The sequence below is a fragment of the Trachymyrmex cornetzi genome, unplaced genomic scaffold (assembly GCF_001594075.2).
Source record: "Trachymyrmex cornetzi isolate Tcor2-1 unplaced genomic scaffold, Tcor1.1 scaffold557, whole genome shotgun sequence".
NCBI classification, from domain to species: Eukaryota; Metazoa; Arthropoda; class Insecta; order Hymenoptera; family Formicidae; genus Trachymyrmex; species Trachymyrmex cornetzi.
In genome coordinates, this window is record NW_017299868.1 from 315,041 (window position 1) to 341,713 (window position 26,673).

Here is a 26,673-nt window from a genome sequence, read left to right on the forward strand (position 1 = left end):
TGTGTAACATTTATTGTATATATTTACGTAGTCCTTTTCATGTTTCTTTTAACTATTAAATGAAGTAGAATTCATGATATACTTTTACGGTACAACTGTTTTTAACTCAGTTGAATTAAAACGAAAAATTTCTTATTTATAATTCTGAGTGAAGTAGCATTCATGATGCATTTTTAAATAAAACAATGGATTTTCTACTCATAATTTTGAATTGAATAGCATTCATGGCCTATTTTAAAAGAAAAACTTTTTTTAATTCAATTGGATTAAAAAAACTGCATTTTTTATTCAGAATTTTGAATTGAGCAGTATTCACGATACACAGAAATGGCTGATATTATTTTTAGATTCAACTGGATTGAAAAACTTAATTTCCTATTCAGAATTTTGAATTAAACAGTACTCACGATGCACAGAAATGGCCGATATTATTTTTAGATTCACTGGATTGCAAAACTGCATTTCCTATTCACAATTTTGAATTGAGCAGTATCTACGATGCACACAAAATACTATATTATTTTTAGATTGAAAAACACATAGAAATATACTCCATGCCATTCCTATAAATGAATAAAAATGCATTCAGGATTGAAAAGCATTCATTTTAACATTCATGAATCCGTATTTCTCTGAAAATCTAAATCTATTTTAATCCATTTCAATCCATTCTCGTTTGCCGGGATGTGCGCCGAAACCTTCGGACTTTCAACACAAGCAGTTTGAGATGCTAATAATTATTCCTCCCTAAATTAAATTAGAAAAACTCTAAAGAACTTATTGCGAAAAATATTACCTCAGCTAGGATTCGAAGAGATCTTAATATAGAAACGTCCGAATGTTTCGGTGCGTAATCATATCTTAAATATAAATTGATTTAACAAAGAATGTATATTGTATTATTCGAAACATCTAAGTTTTGACTATACATTGGTGTTCTCTATCCTGTAATTTATCATGTATTAATATACAAACGCCGTATAAGTCGTTCTTAGTCTTTAAAATATAAATGTTTCGACCATAAATTTAGGTCATTTTCAATACAAAATTATGCAAAGAACGTTAATTACATCTTAAACATTAAAAATCATCTCATAAATGTGTCGCAAAATTAAACATTGGATATATGTATATGTTTCGTAAAAAGATTCCTGTTGTCGCACGCGTAATGTGATGTTGAAGATGTCAAAAAAGTAAATTGCAATTATAATATATTAAACTGAGATAATATTACATTGATCTTATCTATACAATTGTACATCTGATACACAGCGTTTGTCGCTCGCGTTACCTACGGTCGGTAATTTCTTATGATGACGTGACTGCAGTGTCGGCCGACAGATGTCTCTCGCGTCGCGCGAGCGACGTGCCTACGTGCCGAACAGCAGTGCAGTCATGGCGACGCCGCCCGATTGGTGTAGGGTGTTGCGGGGTGCGGGTCGCGGGGGGCGATAATAGGCCAAATATGCACGTTCTCTCGTGGAACCGAAATAGAATTTCAGGAGCGCCGTATGCCCGTATATACGTAACTCCAGCCATAACGGCGGGGGCGGCACCGAGATCGCTACCAACCGCTACGTGTAAACAAACTCCGGCGGCGAAATTCGCTTACGGATTCCGCCTGTCCGTCCAAACCTCCGATCTTATCGCGTATGAAATATCCGCGACTCGGAATAGTCGGAATCCGCGAGAGACTGTATTATGGAAGCAGGGCATCCTCCCTCCCCACGTTCGATGCATGCATATTACATGATTGTTTATAATCGATGCCTCCCCTCGGTGACTCTCGGCGAAGCAGATTTGACCGAAGGTAACTGAAACCGAAAATCCAAGATTCTACTGGCGCTAAATTGGAGTAGACGAAAATGACACAACAATGGTATATAAATCAAGCTATTGCGCATCGTTATAAATGTAATATAAATACGAGAAAATGAGAAAAATCTAACAAATTTTTCATCTTTGCACCGCGATTTAATTCTTTATTGCAGCGTAACGTGTCTTTTGAATTTATTTGCTATGCACTCAAAAGAAAAAAGCACATTTTATGCTGATGGCAACTATTTAGGTTTTATATGAAGAATTAATGGACATATATATGGTTGAATGAATTATTTTATAGTTGGTGCAATTAAAGCTGAATGATTACGAAAACTAAATGTAAAAACTATGTATTTTTCACCACTTTTTTCTCTAAATTTGTACTGATAATATAAATAACCATATTTCAATAATTTATAAAATAATTATCATAAATAATTAATGATTCATATCACACACGTATAATTTATGATATGAATTACCATTAATTATAATATGTACAATAATTACATTATACATATATTAAAAACTGCCTGTAATATTTTAAAATTTACGTGTCATATTTTTGTTTATGACAAATTTTATTATATATATTTGTTATGAACATAAATAATATGTAAAAAATTATAATATCATGTAGCAACGATTAAAATTTCCCCTGTCATATTTTAATATTTACATATTACAGTATTTAACAAATTGTGTACATATAATTTGTTATAAATATGAGTGCTGCAATATGTAAATTCATAAAGTATCGCAGGGAATTTTTAATCTTTTTCACGCGTTATTATGATTTTTTTACATTTTATGACGGGATGTGGCTTGTTTTTTTTCTGCACAACGTCCGCGTTGTCCAATTGTTTTCCTCTCTTTTTCACTTGCCGCATTCCTCGCATTCCGCGAGAATAATAACGTGCGCGAATTTGTAAATTGGGTCGGCTTCGCTTAACTACACTTAATTGCCAACGTGCCAAAAATAGCCCGCGATTTACCCGGAAGATCGCGCGAGTATCGGACACCGTTCCGCATATATATATATATACATATATACATACATTCGCACATTTGTCACCCTTTCCGCCGTATATGATCACGCGACTCTCGGGACGAGGGATTTAGAAATCTGCGCGTCCTCTTCGATAAGAGAATAGGGAAGGTATATGGGAATGGAACTTGTTTCGATTGTGAACAAAGTCTACGACACACGATACGATTTTTCCTCTTAGATCGCATTTGATTTATAATAGAGTGAATTACAAGTAACTCTCTACGTGCCGCGTGGCGCAATTCTAGTAATTTATTAAATCGTATACATATATGTGTGCGATCTAGCATGAAAAATCGTGTAGGCTTAATACAAGAAATATTATAGAAATATTTGATAAGAATAATGTTGTAATTCCACGATCAGAGTATTAAAGCTAAAGGCTTTTTGGTATTTTCTTCTAGGACACGCATAACATAATTAGCATAATATGTGTAATTAACATAAACGGCAAATATTAGATTATTTATTTTTATCTCTGAAAATTTGTTTCCAACCTTTACATTTTTTTTTCAAAATTCATAACAAGAAGTTTTTGTATTTTCTCACAATATACATTACGTTAAATTTAAAGTTATGGAATTTTGGGACGCGAGGGATTTGTGACAACCCTCTGTAGTAGAGTTGGAATATATCCGTAAAGACAGAGTGGAAAAGGCTCTCTCTCATCTCATCGAGGTGCAGTGTCTGAATCGGTGCGAAGATGCGTTGCGTTGCGAGGATAAGAATCCACGTTCGTGAGTCCGATCTGGTGCGGTGTGCACACACCATGGGCTACCGTCGCGTCGCCGTCGAACAGGTGCACACGTCGTCGAGAAGAGAGAAGAGCAAGAGCAAGAGCAAGAGCATGCTTCAACCGCGGTAAAATCAATCGTTCGTTCTCGCCGCTGCTAAGTACCGCGATCTCTATGCGTCGCGCGCGAGTCGTGACCCAGCGGCGTTCCACCATGGCGGACGACGCGCGACGCACCGATGCCGACGCGACGGCGACGGTTGTTCCCGGTTTCGTCCTTCCGTCCCGCAGTCCGCACCCGAAAAGCCGAACGGGCGAACGGTACGCTCCGGGCTCCGGGCTCCCATCCCCTCTTGTCTTCCTCCTTCTCTCCCCTAGGCTCCCCTCGCGACGCGATCCTCTCCCTTTCCGTGCGCGTCCGTCCCCGCGTGAATATTCGCCCCGGGGGCGGGGCCCGGAGTCTTGAGCTTCTTCTTGCGAACTTGGCCCGGATTCGTCTCGTGAAATCCACAAGTATAACATTTTATTTTACAATTAAATTAATCCTTTGAGGACGCGTTGGCAGATTCACAGAAGGAAGTACAATCCCTTTGCCGCCCCTTTGAAGTTCCCTTTTTTAAAAATATTTTTAGCAAAATTATATATGTATATATTTTTAATTTATTTCTTAAATAATCACTATTTTCCAAAAATATTTTTTAATTTAAGAGAGAAAAACAGATACTGTTATATTATTCTTCTTTTGAACATAATTTTAAATAAAATTTTATGAATTATATATTTTATGAATTATATATTTAAATAATACTTTTTCAGTATAACAATTTAAATTTAAATAATGTAATATTCTATCTTTTTATATTTGATCTTTAAAAAATTTTGTTTGCCGGTAATCCCACCTCTCTTTGACAAATTTCTAGATCTGCCAATGTGAGGAGATTGGAGTTTTCTAACAAAAAACTTAAAGATGACTGTAGTTTCGAGGTATAAGCTTTAAGCTGCAAGGTATAATTGGTCAATCACAGTCGAATATGAGAAGTATAATCTACTATGATTGGTTAATTTCTTACAGTATAAAGTCGTAATCACATTAGCGTGATTATGATTGACGATTGGCGGATTACTTTTCAACCAATCAGAGCAAAGTAGGCACTGATTGCTTTGCTCTAATTGGTTGAAATTGGGTGAATACGTCTAATTCACTATTTCGAACTTTTTATTTTTAACCTCAGGTTTGAATAAAGCTTTATTAAATTAGCCTATAGATCAAGTTTCATGAAAATCAAGTGAGCACTTTAAATAAAAGAGACTGGCTTGAAACGAAGCCACAAAGGGTTAAGTACAATCTGTAGTTTAAATTAAAAAATTTAAATTTGAAATTATCTCTCTATTTAAAAGTTTATATGCATCGAATGAAAAGGAATCACGAGGCGTTCTCGCAGAAAATAGCGACGACGTGAACATCTTTGTATCTATTCTGACTATTATATTTTTGCAGTGTCGTTATATTTCCGGGAGTAAAGTCGTGAATAGGACATACGAAACATGTGCACGACGTGGCATACACTCGGCGTGTGAATCACCTTTAGGGTGATGCTGCGTGTCGCTTTTGAGCCTCGAGGGTAAAAGGGAACAAGACCACTCGTTGGTAGAAGGGTTACACGTCACGTGTATAGCATTAAAGACGTCCTTTTCTACGATTTACGTTTACGCACATGTTGTATTTAATTAGAACTTTTCAGTCTAATATTTCAGAAGCATTAGTCTTAGCTACAAATTTCGAAAATTTTAAGATAAGACCTCTCTATCATTCTTTACCAGTAATTTTCGAATAATTTAAATTTTATTATAATTTCAATTTTACATCACTCATTTTACAATGCAATATCGTGTAACATCCTAAAAAAAGAATCGCATTTATCTTATTAGAAGGAATTGTAAATGAACTTGAACAATTTTTTATTTCCAAAGATAATTTAGTATATCTCTAATTAAAAAAAAAAATTTTTTAATCCTTAGCCTTTAGAAGGCAAGAATTTACTTTTAAACTTTTACAGTTTTTCCTGAGCAAAATTTGTTATAATTCATCATTTTATTGTGTATTTCTTCCCCAAAAATATAATACTGTTTAAGCTTTCTAGCTCGTCCTGTAAAGGTTCAATTATTTTCAAATAATTCTCAAATAATTTCAGTTTTATTTTTATTTTGTAGTTGCACAATGCAATATTGTGCAACATCGGAAAAAATAGCACGATTCTTAAAGAAGATGATAAATGAGTTTGAACATTGTATGTCATTCACAGAAATGCCTGTATTCTCAATAGTTTTAAAAACATCCTTAGTACAAGTTTTTTTAGTACCTGAATTTACGTACGATAGTAATACTTTAGTATTCAATAACATTTTACGATTAAAAGGAAATGACAAATGAGTTTAAGCAATTTTTCTTTCACACAGATACATTAGTAACTCTGTGAATAAAAAAGCAATCGAGAGGATTAATTCCATTAGACATTCGTTCAATTAATTTAAACCCTGCCTACGCTATCACGCTTGATCCTTGCACATCGTACATATCTCTGTAGGACATTTTAATTGTCCGAAAATAGTTGATTATTTTCTCCCGCGTGTCCGCCGATGGGCGCTAAAAATAGGAGAGAGTAATCGATAAGAGGGATAGCGACTAATTACCAATTCAAACGATCCCGTTACGAAGTCCGGCCGGGCATCGGCGACCGCCTACGAACGTGCATTCAATTCTCTCTCAACCCTTCCGTCCGGCTGATGGAGGGCGGACGACACAAAGCGCAACATGCGCAATTTTATTTACGTGCGTATGCGTGCGTACACGCATCTCTTTCGGGATGAAGGGACGAGGACAAAGATCTGAAGAAAAGTACTGTACTGCGACGCACAATAGCAAATTCATTACCGGGGGACCAACCCTCTCGCCGTAGCTTCTCGTTAAATGGGATGCAAGCGTTCCCGTCGCGTCGTCCGAAAACTTTATTTTCACGCGTTAGCCCTGAAACTGCACGCCACACCGCGTAGAAATTGCAGTATCGTCTCACTCACCAGGTACCATAAATATTTTTTGTTACGCCCTTACAGCCGGATTTCTGCTGGAAAATTACATTGTTACTGCGTTAGTCGTAACTTTACACTGCAGTGTATAAAAAAAAAAAGACTAATATATAACCCCCCTTCTCTCCCGGTAGAGACGTCATAAATTTTCCGTTACGGTAGCGATAATCGTTTGGAAATTTTATTTCAACGCGCGTTAACTTTTAACTTTGCGCCGCAATGTGTAAATTGTAATATTGTTTTACCTTCTCGATATCACATAAATTCTTTATTTTTCGATACTAGATAGGAGATATTTTATCTTAATGTGTGTTTACAATTTTGCGCCACGATGGATAAACATTGTAGTGTCTCGTTTTCCTATCTTTTTTTCTCATTCTATATTTCTCTTTTTTCTTTCTTACGTAACTACTATTTTTATTCATAGTGAAATAATCGCGACAGTACCAAAGAAAAATATTTACGTAAGTAACAGTTACTTGTTACAAGTATTTCAAAAGCTTATATATTCGCAACTCTATTATAAAGTTCATCATAATCATGAAATGGATTTAAAATATATTCTGAATCTAAAATATAATAAATTCTTGTTTTGAGTATCTACATAATAATGAATGGTTTTAAAATTTATATATTTTAAAATTATTATCAAGAAAATATTCTTTGTGAAAGACAACCGTTACTTAAAAGGAAGAAAGTAAATTGAGTAATCATTTTTTTAAGCAATAACATTTTTTGTGTGTAAAAGCTAAACAAAATTTATGTTGTCTGTCGGAGTTTAAGTAATTCTCCGTAGTTTTTATTCAGCGTGACACATAAAATGTGGACTAACACGTCAAAACAAAATCTTCAGGCCACTTCAGGCTGAGTAAACAGAAATCGTATATGAGTCGAAACTTCGTGAAATTGCATAAGATTCAGTGTCTTTAAAAATCCATACGTGTTGACACGATAAAAGCGTTCAGTGTTGTGAACGCTATTATCCAAATGTTCTATTATCCTAAGACAATTTTTAATAAGAATATTTCTTTGTACAATATTTGCTCGGTTGGAACACAAATATTTTACACAACGTTTATCTCCCAAAGATGAAACGCGTCTTGGATGGCATGTCTGAATAAAGGGCTTAGGTTGCTCGAGATGGAAAATTTATATTTTACTGAAAAAAAAATTTACTAAACTTAATACATATTTCTTTGTGAATAGTACTGAATAAACATTTATTTACAGTAAATAAATATTTACTCAAATAAAAAAATGATGGTTAAATCAAATTAATGATTTTTATATCAAGTCAATGTACATATATTTAAGTTTAGGAAATATTTACTTAGAGCTATTTAAACAAATATCTAGCAAAATTTAATTTTTCGTTTTTCAGTGTAAAATCAAACCTTTATGAATTTGGCAGAAAAACTTTGCCCAGACTCTATACTGTGGACGAAGAACATCTATAAGCTCGAAAATAAAGTTTTTGAACCTATGATCTTTTTTTGCCGTCAAAATACATAGAATACTTTTGTAAAGTACGGCGACCTACTTCAGGAGGGATAGCTTGTCGCGCAAGTATTTCTTGCTGATATCTGGTTTTGTGATTTTCGACGAGTTTTCGCACGTGTTTGCGAGCTCCGTCGCAAACGGGTGCAACCACCACCGGGAAACGGGTTGTGCACCCTGCAGCGAGAGTGCAGGGCGAGGTGCAAGGTGCATGCGAGCTCTGACCCAGATCGCGCGGTCGATATTCCCTGGCCCAGATCCGCTGCTTGAGATTAAATATTTTTCCCAAGCCCGACGAGGACGATGACGACGACGATTGAGCGTCAAGATTTTTTTTACTTTATTTTATTTTTATTCATCAACTCTTCGCTAGCTGGACTTCTAACAAGGTTTCGTAATTATGATATTTTCTATATTTCTAAAGTTTCCATACGATTCCTCGGACGCCATAAATCGATCGCTGCATTAGGGCTGTTGACAACATCGAAATAAAGACGTAATCGTGTTGTTCGTGGAAAGTCGCAAACATGTACGAATAATATCACACGATAACATTTCGATTACGATAATTCAATCAACTGTATCCCTTTTTTGTCGCTTAAAGCTATTATCCAAGTCTACTATTAATTTTGTAATATCAAATTATACCTAATTTGAGTTTATTTTTAATCGTTTCTATAGGTCGCCACTGCTTCTATATTTAACTAAAACAATGGAGTTGCACAATTTGACTCGAGACAATCGATATAGTATTCCTTTTTTTGTTAATAGAAAATTATACTTAATTTAAGTTCATTTTTAACCGTTCATATTTATCACTCTGTTCTTATTTAACTAAACCAAAGGAATTAAAAAAGTTGTAAGCTTTACTCAAGAAATGCATTAAATTTGATTTAGATTTATAATATTTATTTTAACCACAGAGAAATGATTTATATTTTGCCACACACGAAAATCATAAATAACAAAATATGATTTAATTCAAGGGATTGGGTCACCATTGCTCCTTCGATATCTGATAGTACAACACATCAGGGTGTATTACTCTGTACAAATGTCGATACACTTTGTGTGTGCGTGAAATATAACTATTTATATATTACGGACGAATTAAAACGATGCTCGAGGTGATGCGACGACGGTGAGGACGACGGCGGGTCGCCTCGACGGTGGCGTTCGTCACTTTGTGCATCGTTCGGCGAGGTCATGGTCAGGCAGCGTGCTGAAACCGAGAGTCAACAAACTCTGGCGGCGGCTCGCTGGCGAACGAGCGAGCGAGCGAGCGAGCGAGCGAGCGACCGGACAGTTAACCAACCTACCAAACGTAACCCCGACCACAGAGGCTGAGCCTCGGTTCTTCGGCCGAGCCGAGTCGGTAGCGGATTTTGCTCCTGCCTTTCTCTCTCTCCTTTCCCCTCCTTTCCTTCCCCTCTCGTCTCGTTCCCCCCGGCCACGTCCATCTAAAAATAATTCGCGATCATTATTTATAGCTCGCCTCTCTTGCGTGACGCTTCCTCGCGACAGGTTCACGATCGACGTCAACGAACCGCGACGATTCCCAAAAGTCTAGGACTCCTGACATTTAAATCCTTGTTGTTAAGCCTTCGTCGATCGTCGGTGTACCTAAAAGCGTTTTGTAAAGGACTCAATACGTATACAATTGTGTGAAATATTTTTTTGTATATAACAATAATATAAATTTGTTTGTAATAAAAATATAAACCTATGATAATGATATAAATATATATATTTTTTTATATATAAAATATATAAAGATGCGCGTCATAATAATTGCTTAAATATACGATTAAAAGTCATATTGGAAACTCTTGGATATCAGAGATAAAATTGAATTGTATTTATTATTTAAAAGCATCTTTTAATAACCGGCAATCAGCTCTGTTAAACGCAGTTGAACGTGGTTAAAATTGAAATCGGAGACGCTCGATCGTCTTAAAGTCAAGCTTCTCATTTGCGATCTCGATATTCGATGAATACATTATTAAATAGAAAAGGATTGGAGATATCTCGTGATATCCACGTTTGATCGTAGTATTTAACATCGTTTATATTATTGCATTTCATATTTGATGTTAGCTACTTCCAGATCGAACAGGATGTGTCACATTTAGATGCTCGTGCATCGTGATTTACAATTGCGTCTGACAGCTTGACAACTGTAAACGTCCGTGCAACATATTGGCGAAATTTAAACACATGGATAAAGGATAAGTGTCAAGATAATCATTATAGATTATACGGTATTAAATGTTAATTGAGAAGGGAAAAAACGAGGCCTTGAGTTTTTTTTTAGCAACACCCTGTTAAATTCGTAATGTCAATTTGTATCCAATTTGAGTTATTTTTAATTTCTATAGGTCGCCACTGTTCCTATTCGATATATCGTTAATTTGATTAAAATAATAAAGCTGAACTCATAAAAATGTATTAAATTTGAATCATATTCAATTTTATTATTTACTAAGCGCATAATGCGTTAATGTGGGTATTGTTTACTTTGAAATCAACTATAGCAATGGATTGATTTACATTTTGACACACATGGATGTTAAAAATAACAAAATGTTATTTAACTCAAGGGATTGGATTGCCATAGCTCTTTTGATATTTAATAGCGAATTTAATTGAATGCACTCAGTGCGCACTGGATACATTAAAGCCATACACAAATCAACGTAAAAATGTGTGCTTAATAAATGTAAAAACGGATTAATCCATGAAATCTTCGATACATTTTATTGTGTTGTTAAGTAAAATTTGTATTTCATAGTTTAAATATTTGCATTTTACACAGATTAAATCAGTTTAATACAATAGCTGTAATATGCACTAGTGCGTCGAATTCGTTGCAACAGTACGTACGTAACGCGCAAGCGCCAAAGCACGAAGGTATTCGCCCGGAAAACGCTAACTTCAGACGAGAGGACGTAAACGGCGCAAAATGTCCGCGCGTAACTGAACCAAGTCGAAGCCGGACGAACGCAGGTTTATCGACATTGCAACTCGTGACGTCGTCGTCGTCGACGACGGCGACGGCGACGGCGGCATCGCTCGGGACTCTCGTCCGCGCGTCCGCGAGTCGTGACGTCAGCGGGCCGTGAGCCGGACAGCGAATCGTAGCGTTCCACGTCATCACGTGCCTCCATGCGCGTTCGCTCGCTCGCTCGCTTCCCTCGCTTCTCTCGCTCGCTCGCTTCCCTCGGCTTCGTATCTCGCGCGCCCGGCAGAGACAGCGGCGAGTCACGTGACGTCACGGCACGAAGTCTGGGGACGGTGCCGCGCGCGCGGAGGTGAACGACCTCACGAACCGAGTTCAATACACCACGACGACCATACAGAGAGAGAGAGAGAGAGAGAGGGGGGGGGGGATATATGGGCCGCGAGAGTCCACGACGACGAGTTCCTGCGTCGTCGTTTGCAATGTTTCGCTTCTGCCTTCCTTCCCGTGGAAGGAAGGAGGCCTCCTCCGCTGGAAGAGTCCTCCCCCCATTTTCCTTCACCTCCTCCCGTTCCTCTTCGCATTACGCACGCGAACCGCGGCGGCCCGCGGTGGCAATCGAGGTGAGATCACTTTAAACAGATTTTCTCGCGGTGGCTATTGAAGGTTTATACGAATTAATCCTTCTGTCAATTCATGGATACCCGGATACCATGGGTATCTGTATCGAATTTTAAACTGTAAAAATTTTTATATTTTGTTGTGTACGAATTTCGTTATGACGTTTCAAAATCTTTCGAACAATGAAGAACAGTTTTGCACAGACTTTATATCATTTTTATTTTTACATTTTTAGCAAGAATTTTGAGAAAAATGATAGTTGAAAATTGAAGAATTATGCTAAAGGATTAAAAAATGCATTAGCAGGACTCACTGTTAGATATCAAAGGAACAATTATAATCCAATCTCTTGAATTAAATAAATTTTTTGTTATTTTTCATCTCTATGTGTCAAAATGCAAGTCAATCCATTGCTAAGGTAGTCCAAAGTAAACACTTGCACATTAACATATGCGCTTAGTAAATAGTAAACTTAGTAAATGAGTCAAACTTAATACATTTCCTTGATTTAAATTGTTTCAATTCTATTGTTTTAATTAATGACGTATTGAGTAAAAGTAGTATAGCTATCTATAGAAATGATAAAAAAATAATTCAAATTGATTATAATTTGACATTATGAATTTAACAGTGTATGCGAGTACATCTTTCGCATATTTTGAATAATTATTCATTGAATTATTTAGCACATTACGTCCTGCTTGCAAAATTAGACAGATGTTTTAATTCAAAATTTGGAAAGATTGCTAACGGCCTTTATTAATCACACATTTTTAAATAAACTATAGAAAATTTTGTATTATTTTTACTGAGAGAATTTTATTTATAAATTTGATAAATATTTATTAATTTCTGTATGATTAGAAATAATATTTAATACATGTGTTTTGCTATATGTAATATATATGGCGACATCAGGTTTTGAAAACTTGGCTGATTGTGAGTAATTTGATAACGTTGTTATTCGACGATGTCAAATGAATGTAAAGTAATAATTCGATAATCTGCTTTATTACGCGCGCGCATTGATATATGATCGTACTTATTTAAAGTGTCTAAAATTTCATTACATATGGGATTTCGCACGAGCGCGGATTATTCTCGCGGGAATATTCGGAACGGTAATTCGGTTCGCAGTTCCTACGGGCGTTTAATCGATCTGCTTTTATTTCGGTATACCTCGTTTCAATTGGTCTGTTTTTCTGCATTTAGCCGAGGAAGTTAAAATTAGTCGACGCGACGCAGCATTACATGTGCAAGTCACTGACTTCCAGCGATGAATTAAGCTTTCTTCGGTTCGTGTAAAAAAAATTTGTTCCGCGCCGCAAAACGCAACACAGAATATTACATACCATACTACACCTATTTGATTTACTAAACTTTAAATAAGCATTAATCCGTTATAAAAGCCATAATTATAAAAATTAAATTTAGTTAAATCATAATTAATTTTGACGTTTTTTTTAAATACATTTTTATTATTAGACCTACTATTTTTCCTAATATTTTGTGTTATTTATGATTGTTTTGTGCGCGATAAAAAATTTAACTTGAAAAAGATAGAAATGAGAGTAGATTAAAAGAATACCATGAATAATTAAATATGGAAGGTGAATTTAGCTCCACGATCTATTACATTATTTATTACACCCATTACATATTTCTCTCTGTTTCTCTAGAACGATGTTTTATTAAAACTTTAGTAGAGAGAGAGAGAATAGTAGAATTAAGCACGTCGTTAACGATGGTTTAAAAGTCGCAATTGGAAGAGAAAGGTCTAATATCTAGCTAATGTCTAATGTCTTACGAATCTGTCGTTGCAACAGTTAATTACTGCGAATTTCACAATATTTTGCGCGCGATTATACGTCTGACCGAAGCCCCGCTGCGCGATTTATACGCGATCGTTTCTAACGGATGACGTGAAAGCATGTTGTTGGCGCGAGTCGCGCGAGGTAAGGTGCACCTTGCGGAACGAGATGCCGTCGCCGTCGCCGCCACTGCCACCGCGACCACGTGGCTTTGGCATCTGATAAGGTCAGCGGAAACCTTTTAGGCCAAGTTTGCTCGACACTCGGCTCTTTTCAGGTTATCTGATTTTTTTACCTAAAACCCCCCCGCCGATCACTTCAAGTTTTAAATACATTCCAATTAAAACAACAATATTAACAACTTATTGTATATTATTGATCGTTTTCCTATTTATTAGTATATTTGAGATTTATAGATATGGATTTAATCAAAATTTTACGAAAAAAGTAAATAGAACTGAAATATCAAACGAGGTAAGCACGTTAACAGTTTATATTAAAACAGTATTAAAAACAAATAAAGATTTTTAATTAATGTAACGCTTTTTTATTGCGAGTTTTTAACGAGATGGTATATTTGGAGATTTGCAAAGAATGGTTATTAAAAAAGAAAGAAAAAAGATAGGTATATATTCAACAATATCCATAGAAAACAATATTTTACAACAATTCATATTTTTTCATTGCTGGAGTATAAAACACCCGAGGTGACCATTCCCGAGTTAAAAATTAAAATTTATGAGATGTTTTGCAATCTGTTTTCATTTTACAATCTGAGGAAAGAAAACATTGTGCACAATTAAAACATTAAGAGACACTGCATTGTGCGCAAGTTCTAATTATTACCAAGACTAAAAATTGAAAATATCACTGTACATTTACTTATCTACAATCAAGCATTCTCGAGCACTGTTATTGATAAGCTCGAGGCACGAGTGACTTTTTTTTTTAAATATTTTGTTATTTCATTCATTTCCTGTACGTATTTGTCGTTGATGTCTGTGTAGTGATGTTTGATAATAATGCATGACAAACGTACGCATTCTATTAGCAGAAATGATCGAACATCATGTATTACGATTCGTCTTACGCATGCACGAAATCGAAACTTGACCTAAGTTCAAGTCCAGATATGTATGACTAATATGTATTTTTATAACAATGTAGATTAACTTTAATCTCAGTTTAACTTTTTCGAGTGTTTCTTAAAATTAGAAAAGAATAAAGAATTATACTCTCTAAATTCTTTAGAGTGGAATCTCACTCTTAAAGATTGAAAATTGTGCCACTCTTTTTCAAGAACGATAAAATTTTCGCTCTTTGGAGTGAGATTCCATTCCAAAGAATTTAGAGAGTAAGTTAAACCGAGATTAAAGTTAATCTACATTGATAAAAACGAGCATTAATATGTTTAATATTGAATATGCTTGCTTTTTTTTACCAACGATTTCCTGTTTGTCGAATTAAGACTTGATCTTTCTTTCTATTATCAACGATTTAAGGTCGAAATTACGTGGCAAACACAGATTTCGCTCTTCGTTCCCGCAACGCGATCGCGGAGCATCGTGGCCGACTTGTATCGATTCGGCTGAAAGTAACAGCGTTTTCGCGCGTAAAAGTGAGTTAGCGAGCAAACGACCGTTCTCGTATTGGCGATGTTTCAAGGGCAATACACATATTTAAATATACATGTGATATTGTACATTTAAACCATAACTGGTACATAAATATCCTGATGATCCTGCAGGAATATTTTAAATAGTATAGTGATTTGGAATAATTATGTTTCACTATCTTATATTTTTCGCATTGCAGTTATTCTATTCCATATATAGACTAGTATTGTTAATTTCTCGGGAAATTTAAATCGTCGGGAAAGAACCTATCTTTCCCGGAATTTTTCCGAGGAAAGAACCTGGAACTGGGAAGAAACGATTTTTTAATGTAAGTGATTATAAAAATATCAAATCCTTAGCACACACAAAATAAATCTATACCTTAACCTTGGAAGATGGCATCTGATATTAATTTCTTGAATGGAATGTTAAAAAATACAAAATATAACAGCTTACGATAAAAAGGAAGCACAAATAATAATAATAACAATAGTGACTATTTTCCAGCTAGGACACAGAACATTACACTATGTTCCACTGTGTATAAGATACTTGTTAAAACACAGTTTAGTTTCATAAGGGTAACACCAGAATGCATTGTAGTCTTCCATTCTTATTCTTATAATTTTATTTAGCGTATCAATAATAAATTTGTGATTTTTATTTAGACTTAAATTATAATTTTTTCAGAATTGGTGATTTTTGAACGTTTTATTGCAAAATAAGTACGGCTACCAAATAACTTTTTTGAAAAGTTGGTAACATATATGTATTTTACACGCTTACTACTCAGCTTTTTACAGTGTCGAGCAGTGTAAGGGGCTCCGCACAATAAAAGGAACAGAGAACAGAGAATAAGAATTTCAACCTATCAGAAATCATGTATTGTGGAATACGCAGTGTGTATTCCACAATACATGATTTCTGATAGGTTGAAATTCTTCTCTCTTCTCTGTTCCTTTTATTGTGCGGAGCCCCTTACACTGTGTCATAGTTGGAACACTTTGCGTAAGACACAGTGTTACACTGTGTCATCTGTATACGTTGTTGGAAAAATGGAAAATACCTAATATATGTTTTTACAGTATAAGTTATTTAGATTAAGTTAAAGAAACAAGTTGCTATATTAAACACCCAATATATGTTTTTATGGTATAAGTTATTTAGATTAAGTTAAAGAAACAAGTTGCTATATTAAATAAAATTATAAAAAACTTTCTCTTAACACATAGTATGTACATACATACATCAAGTTTGTGTGGAACAAAGAGCAACATAAAATAAACGAGAAATTAAAAATAAAATTTTAGTAGTTAACACTTGAAAATATGTTACAACTATAGGCCATAGATATAAGTATTATAGATACTATAGATAGTTAAAATAACTGATACGCGTTGATTCGTATTACCTGATAGTATCGCCATTGGCTGCGTTCGGGAACGTCGCTCGGATTTATCATCTGTCCTTGTTTAACATCTAATGTTAAACATGGACGGATGATGAGAATCCGAGGCATTGGAGGCATCCGAGCGACGTTTCCGAACGTAGCCATTGTCGCCATTGTCGCCATATGTAAAAAAATACAGTGGCCACGGGTTCTTTCCTTCAAAGCGTGGAAAGAATCGTTTTTCGTTCTCGTTCTTTCCCGGGGTTTTTCCCCTGGTTTTTTCCCGGTTCTTTCCCTCCCTCGCAACGCTAATATAGACTAATTATTGTATTATATTTATGCTAAGTGCAAGTGTGTGATCTTTTATATAGCTGAAAGAATTTTTTTTATTTCTTCTAAACTAATAAAAAACTTTAGTGAATCCAAGAATCCATACGTTCTTTTAACGCCAGAAAAGATAATATTTTTGTTATCGGTTAAAAATGTTAAGTTGTTTTAGTTTCTTAACATGTGAGTGTTGCTTAAAAGGTTTTCCATTTGGGTCTTCTGTTCTGATAAAGGTTTGCAAATTTGTTGGCGAATTAGCGGAATAGAGTCGTTAGAAGATATCGCGTGCTTCTTGGTGTACGTGAATAAGCGAGCTACCGCAACGTGTTGGTGTTATAGTTAAAAATAATTTAATTCCGTCGCGAAACCGCCGACGGCTAAAACCAAAAAAAGGGAGAAACGAGAGATTGTAAGCTCGGCGTGTGTGTATTTTCGTAACGAAACCCTCGCCTATGGAATTTTCATCTTTTCTTTCGCGAAACGCGAACTCTGTTAATTCTCGCAGTGCTTTTAAGCGCCGTTTAAATCTTTAAAAGATTTAATCCTTTTTCAGCGCGAGAACACGAGTATTTTCTATACAAATAAATCTGCATTTATGTTTAAACATGTTTATGATACCGTACGTTTCATCATTTACTGAAATATTTCTTTTATCAAAATCTCTTTATGTGAATAAAGGAAGAACCTATTAATATATATGAATTCGATATGAATGTAAATATTGAAGTGGGTCAAAAATGTCATGGTTTAAAGATATTGTCTAGAAAAAGCTTTGAGAAGCAATGCCTGTAGAAATAATACAATTCTAAAAGTTTAGAAGAATGTTACATGAATCATTAACTGCACAGTAAACAAATTTGTATATTTGTGTTGAAACGATCCACTCACGTTTGTGTTAACAGTTTGTGTTGAATTTTTTAACATATTTGAGTGTTAATTTAACATAATATGATTATTGTTATTTAAAGATTTTTTGTGAAATTGGTATTCGATGTTTCTTAGGGTCAAAATGACGCAATTTATGAGTAAGTGAACAAGTAACATAAAAATAATGTGTTTTAAGATGTAAATTCTAAGATAAATGAATAAAATACGTGTTAATGTAACACATCATAAATGTTAATTTTCTGAAAAAAAAAGTGCTTTCACGGTTTTGTTTACAAACTGTCGATATTATCTTACTTTGTATTTATTCTCTTACATAATATTTGTGTTACCTTCTAACATATTTATCTTGTGTAATATTAACTCAAAGAGTGGACATGCGATTTATGTTAAATTCAACATATTTTTCCAACTGTGTATATATTACATAACTATATATTTTATTATAAAACATCAATATTTTTTTACATGGAAAGAACGATTTTGCTAAAATATCTATAATAAAAATTTAAATAGCTACAGACGTTAAAATAAATTTTGTTGAATTATTAAAATAATTATGTAGGATGTTCAACCTAGAATGTTACGAAATTTTTTGTAGCATTACCCTTTCTGTTTGAGTTTTCTATATAATTATTTCAACGTTCTAACAAAATTATTTTTAGATTTACCAAGCTAAATATTTAGATAGGTACTTAAAAACCATCCTTTCTGTATACTTAATACACTCTGGACCAAAAGTTTTAAAATACTTTTTAAAAATTAATATGTTTAGGATTACTTACTACTCAAATATCCATAATATGTTTTTTTTTTTACAAATAATTGTAATAAAGTTATTGGATCTAAAGAGACACGGTATACGAATAACTAACTCTAAAAATATCAATTGTTACAATCCAAACTTTTGGCCTGGAGCGTACATAAAGGTATTTTTTGTAAAATAATTTTGATACTCTTTGATATAAAAATAGTACTTGTTCTAAAAAATAACTTTGACATTTTGAACTTAAATTTCATATTAATTAAAAATAATCAGACCGAAATTATGCGGGATAAATCTCTGTCGTAATAACAGATCGCGCGTCGGCGAGCGTGTCTTTTCGTACACGCGTTTATTAATTCTCCGTGTACATAACGTTCATGACGTAACGTTTAAATACCGTTCTTTGTTAATCGGCTCGACGTCGTTCTGCGCGCGAGACAGGTGCATTTTTTCCGCCTCGCGTAATCGTACGCTCGCACGTGTAAAGTTCGTTACGTGTGTCGCACGTGCTATTTATAGACTCTCGGATTAGCGTAAGTCCTGTACGAAACAACTGCGCGCGCTCGCGTTTTTTTTTTATATTTCTTTTTATTTTACATAATTAACCTTCCCGGTGTTATTTACCATTCGCGCTCGTGCCGCGGCATATTGCGTTCCCGCCGCTTGCTTACGCGTGATAACCGGCTGGCCGCCCGGATAACGGGTCCTTACATAGCCACCGCATTAATTCATCGCTCGGCTATGAATCGCCGGCCACATCCTGACAATCGATTTCCCTCGCTTCAGCGTCGAAAGCCGTATCACCTTCTCTCGTAATAATCGGAATAATTGATTTCAATTAGGTGTTTCCCGTTCAGTCCCGTTGGCTTTTCTTTTTTCCTACACGTTTCACGCTGTTGCTCGTATTAATTCTATCGGGAATCACGCACTGCCACACGGAAAGAACAGTTTTGCTGAAGTATCTACATGGAAGGAACGATTTTGCTGAGATATCTGAAAATAGGCGTCAAATAAAGAATGTGCCTGTAAATCGTTAAAATTAGGTTTAGAAGACTAAACAGAAATATTTTGGTATGCGAAAAATTGTATATATATGTATATGTATGCGCATGGTGTTGATGTAGTAGTATATAATGACCCGCCGGTGTCTTGTATATCGTATGTGTGAAAGCCGCTTTTAACAGCGGAAAAACAACGATTCCATCGGATTTTGGCCGTCACGGCAGCATCCCCTTAATAATTCGTACACATATAAATGCATCTTTTAGCTGTATAAACTGTGCGCCGATTCAGTCTGTCGGATTTACAACGTAATTATAAATTAAAGCTAGAGATAACATCACACATTTTCAAAATAATTATTTGGGACACTCAAACCGGTTACTAGAATGTCAAAACATTTTTTTTTATGTAAAGAAAATTTTTTCTTATGCGGTACTTCTTGTTTTTGAACAAATTTGAAAAAAATTGTTTGTCATTCTTAAGCGGCCTTTATAATTATTTTGATGGTCCAATATAATTATTTTCAAATCTATAATTAGCTAAATTTTTCTAGATTTTAACAAAACTGTCCTTTTTCCATGAATTGCCCGCGTGATTATCGGCACGTGCAGACTTTATCCAGATGTGACACATGTATTTTGGGTAAAAAAACAAAATTGACCGAATGTGTGTAAATATTTGAACAGAGAAGTGAATACATTTAAATACTAGGGCACATTTAAATAATTTAAATAGTCTATATCGTAATAGAAAGTTTTCGGCATCTGCTGATTTTTTAATGCCACTTTTTCCGAATGTCAAAATGAACCAACGATTTCTATTGCAGCGCATGATTAGTTGCTTAAATCTGTAATAACGACTGATCAAACGTTCTCTTAAACAATTAGATGTCAATAATCCATATCAAAGAGCGTGTTTTCGAATCAATATCATGATTGAAGAGAGAATAATTCCTCATGGAAAAGTAAACTGAAAATACGGCATAAAATTTTTTATTCTAGGTCGTTTATTTATTTATTGTTTTTATAAAGATATCTTTAATGTCTGATGTTTTGATTTAACGTTCTCCACCGAAAGGAATCAAGACAACTATAAAAAATTAATTTAGTTAAATGAACACTATTTTTCTCAGTGCAGTTGAATCAGGTTGGTTTTGCTATACACCAAATATATTGTTCCAGTAGTGAGGCGTTCAGGAATTAATTTGGCAATGTCGTTGGAAGAAACTTTGAGAATCACTGCGGGCGGCCCGGTGAGTTTCTTCACCGCCGCGTCGCGCAACAAGAGAAACGAAACCGGAAACTACCGTCGTGTATATTTTAGTAAGATTTCGCTAACGGAAAGGGCAAGGGAGGAAGGGCCGAAGAAGGTGCCGCCGATTCCTCGAGTCGCTGCAAAATTCCGGAGCCGACGACGGTTCCTTTACTAGTCGCTGCGGGGATGGATATCCGATATATATTGTTACCGAGAGAGAGGCGTCGTGTATGTGTCAGACGTATAATCAGACGATTACGCTCTTGTAATAATAGGTCTGAATTCCGAGTAAACCGATTCGCCGCCGATACCTTCTCCTATGTGTTCTATATGTGGTCTATAGGAAATTTCAGGCGGAAAAAGAAAAAGAAAAAGCGCTCGCATGATTTCATCGACTGCTCCAATCACAGACAATTTCGATTCTCCTTTTGCTTTTCCGAATATTGACCGTTGTAGGTCGAATAGGAGACGCTTAACTTTGTTGGATTTTATGTTAAATGAGAGCCGAGCGTCCCAGACAGTTTTAGAAATGTTTGGGACGTGGAATATTTTTGACTATAATAATAATTTAAAGTCGCTACGCTAGTGGAGCATTATCGATCTGAACTAGCTGAATTGTTACAGGTATTATAATATTATGATATGTACGTCATGGTATATGTATCAATGTGTGTTAAAGTATAATTAAAAGAATATAGGGTACGTTTTATATTAAAAAGTCACACACAGTTTAAAATAATTCTAATATAAATTATTGAAAATTAAATATAAAATATTAACACAAAGAAAACACACCTTTTATGTCCAAATTTCTCCAAGCACGAGAAGCATTGAATGAAAAAATTCTATATTTTCAAAAGCTCTTCGGAGTTGACATTAAAATCTGTAACACAGTTACCGACGCGGAGTTTGTAAGACATTTAATTTATGTTAAAATTAAAAAAGGTATTAATTAATTTCTGAGAATCTCGAAATGACACAACTTGTACAAAAAACAATGAATACTAAGCATATTTTAATATCAAAATAAAAATGTAACATAAATTAAATTGTTTGATATCTTTTAATAAAGAGATATACGAATTTATGTATTTTCTAACTGGATCTTCTTGTAAAGTAAATTTTTTTTCATATATTACATTACATCCAGTATGTGTGAGCACATGTTTTTTCCTTATTTGTAAGAATGCAAATCTAGAATTTTAGAATCGATATTCAAGCTGTTTTTGGCACTGTTTACACTGTTAGATATTAAAAGAGTAATTGTAATGTAATCTCTTGAATTAAGTAACAATTTATTACGTTTTATTATGGAAATATGTAAATCAATTCATTTTTGTGGTTGAATTGTTTACTTCCAAAGTTGGACACCGTTCATATTAACGTATGTAAATACGTTGGTAAATAATACACTGAATTTGAATCGAATTTAATATTTTCAACATTGTCAAGTTAAACATTTCTTGTTGAATTTAACTAAAACAATAGAGTTAAATAGTTTAGCTCTATCATTTAAATAAATTAACGACATATGGAGTAGTGATGAACGATTCTATAGAAATGATTCGAACTGAACAGTGTGCATCTCGATAGAGCGTATCGCGCATCGCATCGCGTCGCATCGCGAAGAGGGTGAACGCGCGTCGGGCGGTGGCTCGGCGACGAGTGTCGCGGCGCGCTGCTCTAAAACAGGGCCGCTACGCATGCGCGCTTCCTCCTCGCTCCACCGACTGAAGTTGGCGGCGCGCGCGGAAGGGGGAGATGCCGTCTCCTAATCCCAACTTGCCCTACGTGCCGACCAGGCGCGTCAGTCGCGCGAGAGCCTTCGACGTGTGGAGGTATCTCCCCGCGCTCCGCGTGCGTTATCGCCGCTCTCTCTTTTTCTCTCTCACACACACACATATTCACACACACGCACGCGCGCGCGCGCGCGCGCATATATACATACAACACACGCTCTTCCCCGTCTCTCTTCCCCCTCCCCCCGAGCCCGCGCGACGACGCATCACTGCCACTAGCATAATAATAGTTACACGATTACTGCCGGAGTTCCTGGGTGCCGTGAGGAGGCGTGTGCGTAAATCGCGATCGCGTGATAACCGCCAAGAAGTTGGTCTCGTATCGGAGTGCAACTTCACGCCGCAACGGACGGCGGCGAGGTGGACGTTCCACGGGAGTGCGCCCGTTCCGAGTACTCGCGCGTGCTCGTTTCGCGGTGGTTCTCTGCTCGTGTTCTTTTTCTTGTGTTCAAACGCTATTGTATGACATACAATAACACACTGCCGGAAAGCGCGCGCTCAAGCAAGCTAATCCCGACGTCGGGGAGTATCGTCGGGGCCATGAGACGCTGAAAACGTCTCTCATCGTCGCGTCGGGGGAGGAAGGAGGAAGGAGGAAGACTGCAACTGCAACAGTAGCAGTAATAACAACAATAAGGGACGCGGACGAGAGGAGAAGTGGGGGAGAAGGAGTGCGTGGAACATAATATTATCGCATCGGAGCGCATCGGAAAGAGAAGAGGCGACTGATACTCGACGACGCGCGTCGATTTAAACCACCACTGCTGCCGCCGCTGGGAGATTTAAATGGTGAGTGTCGCGTGAAGTCAGCGGCGCGTCGCGTCCCGCCGATCGCTCCAAGTTCACGCTGACTGGCTGGCCGTGCGATCGTCATTTTTTCGTCACGCGTTCCTCACTTCTGGAGACACGGCAGTGGTTCGAGTGTCAAATCTATCACCGATTAGAACTATTATATATCGCACTGCACCCGATCTTTGTAACTTGCCTGCGATTCCCGTGACCCTTGCCACCTGTCTCTGTGGCCCTTGCCCTCTCCCTCCGCCATCCTTGTTATCTCGTATCAAACATATTGGTTACGTTCAGCAAAGAAAGCAGTTTTGTAATTGTTGCAAAATTGTTTAATACCATTGAGTATATCTAGTGAGAAACTAAGGGCAAATAATCCATCGTATTAAAGAATCTTACAACAATCGCAAAGCTGCTCTATTGGCTGATCGCAGCCATTGTTGTGCGATTATGTGATTTGTTATGTGTCAAATAAATAGCGATTCTTTTTCGCTCGCTCGCTCGCTCGCTCTCTTTACTTTATCGAATTGAAGCGGAGCAACGCGCGAATTTTTGGCCAGTGCTCCGATCGATGCCTCGGGGACGACGCTTTCGTGTACCGCCCTCGGCTCGCCGTTCGTCCTTTGACCCTTTTGCCGTGCAAGCGGCATGCGCGCAGGGCGCAACTCTACGGAGGGCTCGCTCTCGCCCGTTCCGTTCGTTCACCGTCACGTAGGGCCCTAGTGCCGAAATATCTTCCTGCTTCATAGTCGTACTTTCCCATCGTTTTCCACTTTTAAGAGCGCACGATAGAGTTATATATCACATCGGAGCTATATCAGGTTAGCGCGAAAACGAAAGTGATACTCTTTTCTGTGACGCGCGACCAGGGATTTAATGACCTCGGGATACAATGTTTTTTCGATACATTTCACACGAGTGTCACGCACACACCTACGAGTGTGTTCGTGTTCCGATAAACGAAAATGACACGTGCTTGTTCGACAAACACAAAAATCTAAATTTCGCCACGTGTTATCATTGTTATTTTACTAAATTTACAGTTGAGAGCTGAATGCCCGAAAAATTGAGCATTTTATTACTGCCATTCGTTACATTTCGACATTCAACTTAAACTTTCGACCCAAATTGAATTTGATATTCCAGCATCGAATATTAGTATATCACTCCTTTATTTAAAAAATGACACAAAACGTGATTTTCGAGTTAATTTCATGAATGAATTAAGTAAAAATTATTTTATCAATCATAAAAAGTATGAATTTAATTTTTCATTAAAAAATTATCAAAAAATCGTTGTAACTCAAAAGAATAATAAAAAAAATCTCGTAAAAATTATTACAACAAAATATAGGCATTTTTAAATAATTCGAAACGAAATTGACAAAATTTGTGTCAAGAATATATTCTTTATGTCGATATTTTTTAATTATGTATAGTCAGTAATTTTCTGTCAAGTTGAAACATAATTTTTCCTATTTTCTGAGAAACTGAATTTTTTTTAGTTATGTCACTTCTGAAGTATATATTTTTTAATAATAATTTTTAATACTTTAAATTTACAATATTTTATATCAAACAATTTGTTTTTGACAATATTTCATATAAAAAAATAGTTTTCCCTTAATAAAAGGAGTGTCCTCGGATCTCATGTGAACTCGTAATCGCAATGAAGGAGGCGAGTGCAATGCACATGACGTTTTCGCGTGGAAGCCGCACTTCCGGCCATTATGCTCTCTCATGGCCTTGATGAGGCCTTGCTCTAAATAGCGAATAAAAGCCGAAGCACCGAAGCCGCGGATCGAAACGCGACTCTAAACCTTGGCATTTGTGTTTTAGATCCGTTAAATCCTTTTACCGTTATCACGATAATTTGTACACGGAGTATTTCTCACGCGAGTCGTAAATGGAAAGAATATTCTTTGAAATTCTATCTTAAAAAAAACATTTCTCTAAGTAAGCAACCTGTGTAATAAATAATAAGAAAAATAATAAGAAACTTGTAATTGGTTCAGAGAATTAAATTAAAATTTAAACATAAATGTACAAAGAGTAATGAGCTCGAATTTGTGCTTCTCTTTAAAAAACAAACAAGTAGATACATTTCTTCCAAACTCGTTTCGGTTTTCACAAAATCATCTTCGTAAATAACTAAAGTTTAACAGATGAATTGGAGTGCAAGTTAAAATACTTGGATATTTCAAAATGTGGTAAATTGTTAATAAAAATGTATGTCACTGACCTTTCTACTGAAAGGCGGTGGCGGAAATCGGAGGTGGAAGCGATATTTAACGGTGTCGTTGATTACCGTGACTCGAGTTTGGATAAATGCAACAAGTAAATGTCATGGATTTTCGATGATAATACCATAAAGGTCGAAGACTATCACAACCGTCGAGCTGTCAGCTGATTGACGCATTAAAAAAAAACTTGAGTCGTATTTCTTTCGCAACCGACTTTTACGTTTCCCATTTTTAATATAATTCAAAAGCTAACAGTTAATAATTTAAGAAGGGTAAAAAGTTATATATAATGATAGGCCTACGTTTTGACATCTTTAACATATCTCTTTCTATCCAAGATATTTGCATTTATTTTCTGTTTAATTAACTCGCTACGTTTAATTTTGCTCAGCGCATAAGAAAATTACTAAAGAAATATTAATGACGTTAATCAAGGGGAATAAACTGCTCACACCTATCTGCACAAAAGCTGCAGTGGCTCGATAAAAATTTATCTCGCGCGGTTTTCGATCTCGCCGAGTTGGTGTCTGGTTTTTTCATTCATTTTTTTTTGCACGCGAGCAAGATTGTGCTGCAGGATCCGCGAGATAGGAAGACGGTGGGCCGATGGGAGTCGGCGCAGAATTTAAATTCTCGATCCCTCACGGTCGCTGACCATGGCATTCAGGCAATGCCACCTCGCAGAGTGTTGTTGAACGAGTTGAAGATCACTGGCCCCCGGCTGTTTCTCGGTCAAAGCTCGGTACGCCGATGTGCCCCCGAGATCGATGAATCGTTCACATACGTAGACGCGTGCGACGGAATCGAAGAGAGAAAAGTGCGTGAAAAAAAAAGAGAGGATAAGATTAAAATTATTAATAGTCGAGTTCCAAACTCTTAGAAAGGATAAACAATGTATTTCTGACATATCCTGCGTTAGAAAATAAAAACTCAAATCGGACTTCACTCGTGACTCTTTTTAGATTTTATTAAAATTCGTGTGAAAACTGTTTGTGGATATTTTGGTCGTGTATAAAATATAAAAAAAATCG

The 26,673-nt window shown here is 36.0% G+C and overlaps 1 protein-coding gene across 2 annotated transcripts in view; it reads left to right on the forward strand.

The window, feature by feature from the left end:
• LOC108765852 (Utx histone demethylase) overlaps positions 1 to 26,673 on the forward strand; it is an 85,542-nt gene that overhangs the window by 3,520 nt on the left and 55,349 nt on the right. Inside the window, exon 1 of one of the 2 annotated variants that reach the window (XM_018514704.1) lies at positions 22,637 to 23,402. The exons of the other annotated variant lie outside the window; for it this stretch is intronic. The gene's annotated coding sequence lies outside the window, so the exon portion shown is untranslated. Of the gene's footprint in view, positions 1 to 22,636; positions 23,403 to 26,673 lie in introns of those variants that run through there. 2 annotated transcript variants of the gene reach the window in all.